We start from the raw sequence: 13,693 nt of genomic DNA on the forward strand, positions 1-13,693 counted from the left end.
GTAAAGTGACAATCTTGAGCATTGAAGTCCTAACATAAGTTTTTGTGTATATAACTTCTAACACATTAAAAACTGTCTTACAGCATTGCAAAAACATTGTATTTCATAAGGCATTACGCATCTTTCAGTTTGGCAAGATTTGCACTGAATATTGAATGAATCAGCTTTCACTAATAGAGAGACAAGCTTTTGAGCAGATTTGGGCTAGATTTCACTTAATTTGAACAGAAGCACTATTTCAACATTACTGGACTCAGAAACCTGTAAACTGACAATCTTGAGCATTGAAGTCCTAACATAAAATTTTGTGCATTAAAACTTCTAACACATTAAAAACTGTCTTTCAGCATTGCAGAAAACATTTTATTTCATAAGACATAAGCATCTTTCAGTTTGGCAAGATTTGCACTGAATATTGAATGAATCAGCTCTATCTAACAAAGAGAGAAGCTTTTTAGCAGATTTGGGCTAGATTTCACATCATTTGAACAGAAGCACTATTTCAACATTACTGGACTCAGAAACCTGTAAACTGACAATATTGAGCATTGAAGTCCTAACATTATTTTTTGTGCATATAACTTCTAACACATTAAAAACTGTCTTACAGCATTGCAAAATCATTGATTTCATAAGACATAAGCATCTGTCAGTTTAGGCTAGATTTGCACTGAACATTAAATGAAGCAGCTCTATCTCACAGAGAGACAGGCTTTTGAGCAGATTTGGGCTAGATTTCACTTAATTTGAACAGAAGCACTATTTCAACATTACTGGTCTCAGAAACCTGTAAACTGACAATCTTGAGCATTGAAGCTCTAACATAAGTTTATGTGCATATAACTTCTAACACATTAAAAACTGTCTTACAGCTTTGCAAAAACATTGTATTTCATAAGACATAAGCATCTTTCAGTTTGGCAAGATTTGCACTGAACATTGAATGATGCAGCTCTGTCTCACAAAGAGAGAAGCTTTTCAGCAGATTTGGGCTAGATTCCACTTCATTGAACAGAAGCACTTTTTCAACATTACTGGACTCAGAAACCTGTAAAGTGACAATCTTGAGCATTGAAGTCCTAACATAAGTTTTTGTGTATATAACTTCTAACACATTAAAAACTGTCTTACAGCATTGCAAAAACATTGTATTTCATAAGGCATTACGCATCTTTCAGTTTGGCAAGATTTGCACTGAATATTGAATGAATCAGCTTTCACTAATAGAGAGACAAGCTTTTGAGCAGATTTGGGCTAGATTTCACTTCATTTGAACAGAAGCTCTATTTCAACATTACAGGTCTCAGAAACCTGTAAACTGACAATCTTGATCTTTGATTTCCTAACATAGGTTTTTGTGCATATAACTTCTAACACATTAAAAACTGTCTTATAGCATTGCAAAAACATTGTATTTCATAAGGCATAAGCATCTTTCAGTTTGGCAAGATTTGCACTGAATATTGAATGAAGCAGCTTTCTCTAATAGAGAGACAGGCTTTTGAGCAGATTTGGACTAGATTTCTCTTAATTTGAATAGAAGCACTATTTCAACATTACTGGTCTCAGAAACCTATAAACTGACAATCTTGAACATTGAAGCTCTAACATTAGTTTTTGTGCAATATAACTTCTAACACATTGAAAACTGTCTTACAGCATTGCAGAAAACATTTTATTTCATAAGACATAAGCAAATTTCAGTTCGGCAAGATTTACACTGAACATTGAATGAAGCAGCTCTATCTCACAAAGAGAGACGCTGTTCAGCAGATTTGGGCTAGATTTCACTTAATTTGAACAGAAGCGCTATTTCAACATTACTGGACTCAGAAACCTGTAAACTGACAATCTTGAGCATTGAAGTCCTAACATAAAATTTTGTGCATTAAAACTTCTAACACATTAAAAACTGTCTTTCAGCATTGCAAAAACATTGTATTTCATAAGACATAAGCATCTGTCAGTTTGGCTAGATTTGCACTGAACAATGAATGAAGCAGCTCTATCTCACAAAGAGAGAAGCTTTTTGGCAGATTTGGGCTAGATTTCACTTCATTTGAACAGAAGCACTATTTCAACATTACTGGACTAAGAAACCTGTAAACTGACAATCTTGAGCATTGAAGTCCTAACATAAGTTTTTGTGCATATAACTTCTAACACATTAAAAACTGTCTTACAGCATTGCGAAAACATTGTCACCTTTGTCAATGTCACCTTTATTTATATAGCGCTTTAAACAAAATACATTGCGTCAAAGCAACTGAACAACATTCATTAGGAAAACAGTGTCAATAATGCAAAGATGATAGTTAAAGGCAGTTCATCATTGGATTCAGTTATGTCATCTCTGTTCAGTTAAATAGTGTCTGTCCATTTATTTGCAATCAAGTCAACGATATCGCTGTAGATGAAGTGTCCCCAACTAAGCAAGCCAGAGGCGACAGCGGCAAGGAACCGAAACTCCATCGGTGACAGAATGGAGAAAAAAAACCTTGGGAGAAACCAGGCTCAGTTGGGGGGCCAGTTCTCCTCTGACCAGACGAAACCAGTAGTTCAATTCCAGGCTGCAGCAAAGTCAGATTGTGCAGAAGAATCATCTGTTACCTGTGGTCTTGTCCTGGTGCTCCTCTGAGACAAGGTCTTTACAGGGGATCTGTATCTCCCCTGTAAATCTGTATTGTATTGTATTTCATAAGGCATGAGCATCTTTCAGTTTGGTAAGATTTGCACTGAATAGTGAACTAAACAGCTTTCTCTAATAGAGAGACAAGCTTTTGAGCAGATTTGGGCTAGATTTGAACTCACTTAATTTGAACAGAAGTACTATTTCAACATTACTGGTCTCAGAAACCTGTAAACTGACAATCTTGAGCATTGAAGCTCTAACATTAGTTTTTGTGCATATAACTTCAAACACATTAAAAACTATCTTACAGCATTGCAGAAAACATTTTATTTCATAAGACATAAGCATCTTTCAGTTTGGCAAGATTTGCACTGAACAATGAATGAAGCAGCTCTATCTCACAAAGAGAGAAGCTTTTTAGCAGATTTGGGCTAGATTTCACTTAATATGAACAGAAGCACTATTTCAACATTACTGGACTCAGAAACCTGTAAACTGACAATCTTGAGCATTGAAGTCCTAACATAAAATTCTGTGCATTAAAACTTCTAACACATTAAAAACTGTCTTTCAGCATTGCAGAAAACATTTTATTTCATAAGACATAAGCATCTTTCAGTTTGGCAAGATTTGCACTGAATATTGAATGAATCAGCTCTATCTAACAAAGAGAGAAGCTTTTTAGCAGATTTGGGCTAGATTTCACATCATTTGAACAGAAGCACTATTTCAACATTACTGGACTCAGAAACCTGTAAACTAACAATATTGAGCATTGAAGTCCTAACATTATTTTTTGTGCATATAACTTCTAACACATTAAAAACTGTCTTACAGCATTGCAAAATCATTGTATTTCATAAGACATAAGCATCTGTCAGTTTAGGCTAGATTTGCACTGAACATTAAATGAAGCAGCTCTATCTCACAGAGAGACAGGCTTTTGAGCAGATTTGGGCTAGATTTCACTTAATTTGAACAGAAGCACTATTTCAACATTACTGGTCCCAGAAACCTGTAAACTGACAATCTTGAGCATTGAAGCTCTAACATAAGTTTATGTGCATATAACTTCTAACACATTAAAAACTGTCTTACAGCTTTGCAAAAGCATTGTATTTCATAAGACATAAGCATCTTTCAGTTTGGCAAGATTTGCACAGAACATTGAATGATGCAGCTCTGTCTCACAAAGAGAGAAGCTTTTCAGCAGATTTGGGCTAGATTCCACTTCATTGAACAGAAGCACTTTTTCAACATTACTGGACTCAGAAACCTGTAAAGTGACAATCTTGAGCATTGAAGTCCTAACATAAGTTTTTGTGTATATAACTTCTAACACATTAAAAACTGTCTTACAGCATTGCAAAAACATTGTATTTCATAAGGCATTAAGCATCTTTCAGTTTGGCAAGATTTGCACTGAATATTGAATGAATCAGCTTTCACTGATAGAGAGACAAGCTTTTGAGCAGATTTGGGCTAGATTTCACTTCATTTGAACAGAAGCTCTATTTCAACATTACAGGTCTCAGAAACCTGTAAACTGACAATCTTGATCTTTGATTTCCTAACATAGGTTTTTGTGCATATAACTTCTTACACATTAAAAACTGTCTTACAGCATTGCAAAAACATTGTATTTCATAAGGCATAAGCATCTTTCAGTTTGGCAAGATTTGCACTGAATATTGAATGAAGCAGCTTTCTCTAATAGAGAGACAGGCTTTTGAGCAGATTTGGGCTAGATTTCTCTTAATTTGAATAGAAGGACTATTTCAACATTACTGGTCTCAGAAACCTGTAAACTGACAATCTTGAACATTGAAGCTCTAACATTAGTTTTTGTGCAATATAACTTCTAACACATTGAAAACTGTCTTACAGCATTGCAGAAAACATTTTATTTCATAAGACATAAGCAAATTTCAGTTTGGCAAGATTTACACTGAACATTGAATGAAGCAGCTCTATCTCACAAAGGGAGAAGCTTTTCAGCAGATTTGGGCTAGATTTCACTTAATTTGAACAGAAGCACTATTTCAACATTACTGGACTCAGAAACCTGTAAACTGACAATCTTGAGCATTGAAGTCCTAACATAAAATTTTGTGCATTAAAACTTCTAAACACATTAAAAACTGTCTTTCAGCATTGCAAAAACATTGTATTTCATAAGACATAAGCATCTGTCAGTTTGGCTAGATTTGCACTGAACAATGAATGAAGCAGCTCTATCTCACAAAGAGAGAAGATTTTTGGCAGATTTGGGCTAGATTTCACTTCATTTGAACAGAAGCACTATTTCAACATTACTGGACTAAGAAACCTGTAAACTGACAATCTTGAGCATTGAAGTCCTAACATAAGTTTTTGTGCATATAACTTCTAACACATTAAAAACTGTCTTACAGCATTGCGAAAACATTGTATTTCATAAGGCATGAGCATCTTTCAGTTTGGTAAGATTTGCACTGAATAGTGAACTAAACAGCTTTCTCTAATAGAGAGACAAGCTTTTGACTAGATTTGGGCTAGATTTCACTTAATTAGAACAGAAGTACTATTTCAACATTACTGGTCTCAGAAACCTGTAAACTGACAATCTTGAGCATTGAAGCTCTAACATTAGTTTTTGTGCATATAACTTCTAACACATTAAAAACTATCTTACAGCATTGCAGAAAACATTTTATTTCATAAGACATAAGCATCTTTCAGTTTGGCAAGATTTGCACTGAACAATGAATGAAGCAGCTCTATCTCACAAAGAGAGAAGCTTTTTAGCAGATTTGGGCTAGAATTCACCTCATTTGAACAGAAGCACTATTTCAACATTACTGGACTCAGAAACCTGTGATCTGACAATTTTGAGCATTGAAGTCCTAATATTAGTTTTTGTGCATATAACTTCTAACGCAGTAAAAACTGTATTACAGCATTGCAGAAAACATTTTATTTCATAAGACATAAGCATCTTTCAGTTTGGCAAGATTTGCACTGAACATTGAATGAAGCAGCTCTATCTCACAAAGAGAGAAGCTTTTTGGCAGATTTGGGCTAGATTTCACTTCATTTGAACAGAAGCTCTATTTCAACATTACTGGACTCAGAAACCTGTAAACTAACAATATTGAGCATTGATGTCCTAACATAAGTTTTTGTACATATAACTTCTAACACATCAAAAACTTTCTCACAGCATTGCAAAAACATTGTATTTCATAAGGCATAAGCATCTGTCAGTTTGGCTAGATTTGCACTGAACAATGAATGGAGCAGCTCTATCTCACAAAGAGAGAAGCTTTTTGGCAGATTTGGGCTAGATTTCAATTCATTTGAACAGAAGCACTATTTCAACATTACTGGACTCAGAAACCTGTAAACTGACAATCTTGAGCATTGAAGTCCTAACAGAAGTTTTTGTGCATATAACTTCTAACACATTAAAAACTATCTTACAGCATTGCAGAAAACATTTTATTTCATAAGACATAAGCATCTTTCAGTTTGGCAAGATTTGCACTGAACAATGAATGAAGCAGCTCTATCTCACAAAGAGAGAAGCTTTTTAGCAGATTTGGGCTAGATTTCACTTCATTTGAACAGAAGCACTATTTCAACATTACTGGACTCAGAAACCTGTAAACTGACAATTTTGAGCATTGAAGTCCTAACATTAGTTTTTGTGCATATAACTTCTAACACATTAAAAACTGTATTACAGCATTGCAGAAAACATTTTATTTCATAAGGCATAAGCATCTGTCAGTTTGGCTAGATTTGTACTGAACAATGAATGAAGCAGCTCTATCTCACAAAGAGAGAAGCTTTTCAGCAGATTTGGGCTAGATTTCACTTAATTTGAACAGAAGCACTATTTCAACATTACTGGTCTCAGAAACCTGTAAACTGACAATCTTGAGCATTGAAGCTCTAACATAAGTTTATGTGCATATAACTTCTAACACATTAAAAACTGTCTTACAGCTTTGCAAAAACATTGTATTTCATAAGACATAAGCATCTTTCAGTTTGGCAAGATTTGCACTGAACATTGAATGATGCAGCTCTGTCTCACAAAGAGAGAAGCTTTCAGCAGATTTGGTCTAGATTTCACTTAATTTGAACAGAAGCACTATTTCAACATTACTGGACTCAGAAACCTGTAAACTGACAATATTGAGCATTGAAGTCCTAACATTAGTTTTTGTGCATATAACTTCTAACACATTAAAAACTGTCTTACAGCATTGCAAAAACATTGTATTTCACAAGACATAAGCATCTGTCAGTTTGGCTAGATTTGCACTGAACATTGAATGGAAGCAGCTCCATCTCACAGAGAGACAGGCTTTTGAGCAGATTTGGGCTAGATTTCTCTTAATTTGAACAGAAGCACTATTTCACATTACTGGACTCAGAAACCTGTAAACTGACAATCTTGACCATTGAAGTCCTAACATAAGTTTTTGTGCATATAACTTCTAACACATCAAAAACTGTCTCACAGCATTGCAAAAACATTGTATTTCATAAGGCATAAGCATCTGTCAGTTTGGCTAGATTTGCACTGAACAATGAATGAAGCAGCTCTATCTCACAAAGAGAGAAGCTTTTTGGCAGATTTGGGCTAGATTTCACTTCATTTGAACAGAAGCACTATTTCAACATTACTGGACTAAGAAACCTGTAAACTGACAATCTTGAGCATTGAAGTCCTAAAATAAGTTTTGTGCATATAACTTCTAACACATTAAAAACTGTCTTACAGCATTGCGAAAACATTGTATTTCATAAGGCATAAGTATCTTTCAGTTTGGTAAGATTTGCACTGAATAGTGAACTAAACAGCTTTCTCTAATAGAGAGACAAGCTTTTGAGCAGATTTGGGCTAGATTTCACTTAATTTGAACAGAAGTACTATTTCAACATTACTGGTCTCAGAAACCTGTAAACTGACAATCTTGAGCATTGAAGCTCTAACATTAGTTTTTGTGCATATAACTTCTAACACATCAAAAACTGTCTCACAGCATTGCAAAAACATTGTATTTCATAGGGCATAAGCATCTGTCAGTTTGGCTAGATTTGCACTGAACAATGAATGAAGCAGCTCTCTCTCACAAAGAGAGAAGCTTTTTGGCAGATTTGGGCTAGATTTCACTTCATTTGAACAGAAGCACTATTTCAACATTACTGGACTAAGAAACCTGTAAACTGACAATCTTGAGCATTGAAGTCCTAACATAAGTTTTGTGCATATAACTTCTAACACATTAAAAACTGTCTTACAGCATTGCGAAAACATTGTATTTCATAAGGCATAAGCATCTTTCAGTTTGGTAAGATTTGCACTGAATAGTGAACTAAACAGCTTTCTCTAATAGAGAGACAAGCTTTTGAGCAGATTTGGGCTAGATTTCACTTAATTTGAAAAGAAGTACTATTTCAACATTACTGGTCTCAGAAACCTGTAAACTGACAATCTTGAGCATTGAAGCTCTAACATTAGTTTTTGTGCATATAACTTCTAACACATTAAAAACTATCTTACAGCATTGCAGAAAACATTTTATTTCATAAGACATAAGCATCTTTCAGTTTGGCAAGATTTGCACTGAACAATGAATGAAGCAGCTCTATCTCACAAAGAGAGAAGCTTTTTAGCAGATTTGGGCTAGATTTCACTTCATTTGAACAGAAGCACTATTTCAACATTACTGGACTCAGAAACCTGTAAACTGACAATTTTGAGCATTGAAGTCCTAACATTAGTTTTTGTGCAATATAACTTCTAACACATTGAAAACTGTCTTACAGCATTGCAGAAAACATTTTATTTCATAAGACATAAGCAAATTTCAGTTTGGCAAGATTTACACTGAACATTGAATGAAGCAGCTCTATCTCACAAAGAGAAGCTTTTCAGCAGATTTGGTCTAGATTTCACTTAATTTGAAAAGAAGTACTATTTCAACATTACTGGTCTCAGAAACCTGTAAACTGACAATCTTGAGCATTGAAGCTCTAACATTAGTTCCTTTTCAGGAACTCGAGCTGCGTCGAAACGCTTTTGGGGAACGTCCCTGACGAGACCGGCTCTGAATATCGTGTGCAATCAGTCCATCGGAAAGGCGTGACGTCACAGGCGGGGTGACGTAGCGACCAGGAAGCTATAAAAGCACGTGCCGTGCAGCTGGCTTCAGCTTCGAATCTGTCAGCAAGCGCTCTGTGTGTGCATGTGCAAAAGTCTGTCTGTTGGTCCTATTTATTGTTGTCTGTCCCTTAGCTTAAAAAGATCGCTAAAACAGCTACAATATGCCTAAACAAAAGCAAAAGACCAAACATTTGAAGGGCGATTCCAAGCCGCGTTACAGACTGTGTGTTCCTCCCTGCACTCGCTACATTACGAGTGGGGATACACACAGGCTGTGCGTGGCTTGCCTGGGATCGAAGCACGCTGAGTCGGCTCTCGAGGGGGCCGACTGCCCGCATTGTGAACGTTTGCCAATGCGGATGCTTCGATCTCGGAGGGCTCTCTTCGAGGAGGGAGCCTTCACCAGCGTTCCTCGCGGTGCTGGCCCCGCTTCTGCCGAGGCAGAGCGGCTGCTGCACTCGTGGGGTTCGCAGGTGGATCTGTCAGAAGGAATGGAGACGGGCCAGTCCTTATCTCCTTCCTTATCTGCCAGATCCGGCGCCCAAACCCTGGGTTCGGAAGCACGCTCGTCGGTTTCTTCCCCCCAGGGTGAGGGATCAGCTCTTCACCTCTCGTCCTCCGAGGAGGTCGATGTGGAGACTGTTGCTGGGGATTCGCCACCCCTGTCGCCCCAGTATGAGGAGCTGTTGGAGGTGGTCACGCGGGCAGTAGATAAATTAAAAATTGACTGGCCTGCTGAAAAACAGACTGAGCCGCAGAGAAGCAAATTAGACGAACGCTTTCTGCGGCCGAAGCAACCACCTCCACGTCGGAGCCTTCCATATTTTCCCGATCTCCATGACGAGTTATCGAGATCGTGGAAACACCCGTATTCGACCCGCCTCTTTGGCCCCGATTCACTATACTATGGCAACGTGATGGGGCTGGGAGAGCGTGGTTATAGAGTGATGCCACGGGCTGAACAGACGCTCGCGAGCTATCTGTCACCCGGTTCGGCCTCGTCTCTAAAGGCTCCGACATTGCCCACTAAGCCGCTTCGAGTTACATCATCGCTAGTGGGCAAAGGTTATGTGGCAGCAGGTCAGGCTGGGGCGTGCCTTCATACTATGGCAGTCCTGCAAGCTTATCAGGCTGACCTGCTGAGAGATATCGATGAGGGGGAGGGGATTAAGTCTGAGGAGATTGAAGAACTCAGGAAGACCGCTGATCTCTCCCTCCGCGCCACTAAGGAGACCGCTCGCGCAATTGGGCGGTCTATGGCAGCTTTAGTGGCCGCAGAGAGGCATTTGTGGCTGACCCTGTCAGAAATTAAAGAACGGGACAGGGTCTGCCTCCTGGACGCCCCGCTTCAAGCCTCGGGCCTGTTCGGCGACACAGTTAATACTGTCGTCGACAGGTTCCAGGAGGCGCACAAGCAGGCGGCGGCGTTCCAGAGTTTCCTCCCTCGTCGCTCTCGTGGTACATCTGGGCGGGAGATGACCACGCCACATACCGGCTCCTCACACCGGGTAGCGCAGAAACAGAGCGTCGCCACTCGTGCTCCCCCACGTCGGGACCGAGGGCAACGACGCTCTGAGTTGGGGGCTTCTAGGGCGAAAGCCGATTTAAGATCTGTCATCGAAGCCCGGAAGTCCTCGACGAAACGATCCTGACGCCAGGATCCAGAGGGTAGCCCCTGCTGGGGTAGAGCGCGGTTCACCTCATTACACGGTGCCCGTCTCACCTCAGTACCCTCAGGAGGTCGGTCTGCCAACCCTGCCAGAGTTTCAGGGCGCAGCGGCCTCCAGCGAGCACCACTCCCAGTTACTTCCGCCCGTGAGCGTAGCGGAGCTGGGATGCTCGCCGCCCCTGCGGGGGCCTCTTACACCAGAGGTCAGTCTCGAGAGACTGATTCCCTTAGTAGATTATTTAGCAGCGTGGAAGCTACTGCCAAATGTATCTCAATGGGTCCTGCGTACAATAGAAAGAGGCTATTGCATTCAGTTCGGTCATCCACCACCGAAGTTCAACGGGGTTACGCCGACTGTGGTCGGCCCCCAGCAGGCTCTGGTTATGGAACAAGAAGTGAATACCCTATTAAGGAAGGAGGCCATCGAGGTGGTCCCTCCTCTAGACAGGGAATCCGGATTTTACAGCCGGTATTTCATAGTTCCAAAGAAGGATGGGGGGTTGCGTCCGATCCTGGACTTGCGTCTCCTGAACCGCTCAGTTATGTCACTGAAGTTCAAGATGCTCACTGTCAACCAGGTTGTAGCTCAAATCAGATCCGAGGACTGGTTTGTCACAATAGATCTCAAAGATGCATACTTCCACATATCCATCCTTCCACAACACAGGAAGTTTCTGAGGTTCGCTTTCGGGGGCAAAGCTTATCAATATCGAGTACTTCCCTTTGGCCTCGCACTCTCACCCCGCACGTTCACGAAATGTATGGATGCGGCTCTGGTATCCCTCCGTATGCAGGGCATCCGCATTTTAAATTATATCGACGATTGGTTGATCCTAGCTCAATCAGAGCAGATGGCGGCTCGACATCGAGATGTCGTTCTCGCACACATGGGGGAGCTGGGTTTGAGACTAAACGCCAAGAAGAGTGTACTTTCTCCAGTTCAGAGAACCACCTATCTAGGCGTAGTGTGGAATTCGACCACGATGCAGGCACGTTTGTCTCCTGCTCGGATCGAGTCGATCCTCACATCAGTCGAGAGAGTCAAAGAAGGCCAGTCACTCACTGTCAAACAATTCCAGAGATTGTTAGGGCTGATGGCAGCTGCGTCCAACGTGATACCTTTTGGCCTGCTGTACATGAGACCCCTACAGTGGTGGCTCAAGTCCAAGGGTTTTTCCCCGAGGGGAAATCCACGTCGAGTTATCAAGGTCACGCGGCGGTGCCTTCGTGCCTTAGACATGTGGAGGAAACCTTGGTTCTTGGATCAGGGCCCGGTGCTGGGAGTTCCTTGTCGCCGTGTAACGCTAGCGACAGATGCGTCCCTCACCGGTTGGGGTGCGGTCATGAGTGGCCACCCTGCCCGCGGTCTGTGGAGTGGTCGCCATCTGACATGGCACATCAATTGCCTAGAGATACTAGCGGTCTATCGAGCATTGAAATATTTCCTCCCGGACCTGAGAGGTCACCATGTGTTGGTGCGCACCGACAACACATCAGTGGTCTCTTATATCAATCACCAGGGGGGTCTGCGTTCGCGCCCCTTGTACAAGCTGGCACACCAGATCCTTCTGTGGTCCCAGGGCAAGCTCCTCTCGATCAGAGCAGCGTATATTCCTGGGAGATTGAATGTGGGAGCAGACATACTGTCGAGACAGGGGCCGAGGCCCGGGGAATGGATGCTTCACCCCGAGGTGGTGAAGCAGATATGGAGAGTATTTGGTACAGCTCAGGTGGACCTCTTTGCGACTCAGGAGACATCGCAATGTCCCCTCTGGTTCTCTCTAGTTCATCCAGCTCCTCTGGGACTGGACGCTTTGGTACAGACCTGGCCGAGGCTTCGTCTGTACGCTTTTCCCCCTATCGCTCTGCTCCCGGGAGTTCTGGCGAGAGTACGCCGGGACGGGGCCCGTCTACTACTAGTAGCCCCGTTCTGGCCGGGCCGAGTATGGTTCTCAGATCTAGTCTCGCTCCTCGACGGCTCTCCGTGGGAGATACCGATCAGGACAGACCTACTCTCACAGGCGCAGGGCACGATAATTCACCCTCGCCCGGAGTTGTGGAGGCTGTGGGTGTGGCCCCTGAGGGGGCACAACTGTTAGCAGCCGGTCTCTCAACCGAGGTTGTTGAGACCCTACTCCAATCCAGAGCTCCCTCTACGAGGAAACTGTACGCCCTGAAGTGGAAGCTCTTCACTTCATGGTGCAGAGACCGCCAGCTTGACCCAGCAGACTGCCCAGTTGGTACAGTTCTGGAGTTTTTACAAGCCAGGCTCTCTGCAGGGTTATCCCACTCCACCTTAAAGGTTTACGTGGCGGCCATAGCTGCTTTCCACGTCCCTTTCAATGGTCAGTCAGTGGGCAGACACCCCCTAGTTACACGTTTCCTCCGCGGTGCGCTGAGGCTGAGACCTCCAGTACGATCCCGTGTTCCCCCCTGGGATTTGGTTGTGGTTCTAGAGGCTCTTTGTAAAGCTCCATTCGAGCCAATACAAGATATCTCAGATAGACATCTGACACTTAAAACTGCCCTATTACTGGCAATCACCTCACTAAAGAGAGTTGGAGATCTTCAGGCCCTTTCGGTGGCCCCTACCTACTTAGACTTTGCCCCTGGTATGGCCAAAGCATTTTTATACCCTCGAGCGGGTTACGTTCCGAAGGTTCCCTCTGTTACACCACAGCCTATCGTACTGCAGGCCTTCTGTCCTCCTCCCTTTCGGGAGCACGACCAAGAGAAGCTAAACTGTATGTGTCCAGTGCGAGCACTGGACGCATACGTCCACAGAGCTGCCCTGTGGAGAAAATCAGACCAATTGCTTGTTTGCTACGGTCCTTCTAACAAGGGTTCTCCTGCCACCAAGCAGACCCTTAGTCGTTGGATAGTCGAGGCTATCAACCTCTCCTATGAGTCCTCTGGTCTTCCCCCCCCTTTGGGGGCCAAGGCTCACTCTACTCGGAGTATGGCGGCCTCCAAGGCCTTCTCAGCAGGTGTGTCCCTCTTGGACATCTGCAACGCTGCGGGGTGGTCCACGCCCTCCACATTTGTCCGATTTTACGATCTTGACATGCGAGCCACGCCGGGCTCCTCTGTCCTCTCGTCTTAGCTGTGCTCTTTTGACTACACACTAGGCAGGGATTTGGAAGTCTGGCAGCGTTGGCACATCGTTCCCCAAAAGCGTTTCGACGCAGCTCGAGTTCCTGAAAAGGAACGTCCCTAGGTTACGTATGTAACC

Source organism: Carassius carassius, chromosome 23 (genome assembly GCF_963082965.1).
Source record: "Carassius carassius chromosome 23, fCarCar2.1, whole genome shotgun sequence".
NCBI classification, from domain to species: domain Eukaryota; kingdom Metazoa; phylum Chordata; class Actinopteri; order Cypriniformes; family Cyprinidae; genus Carassius; species Carassius carassius.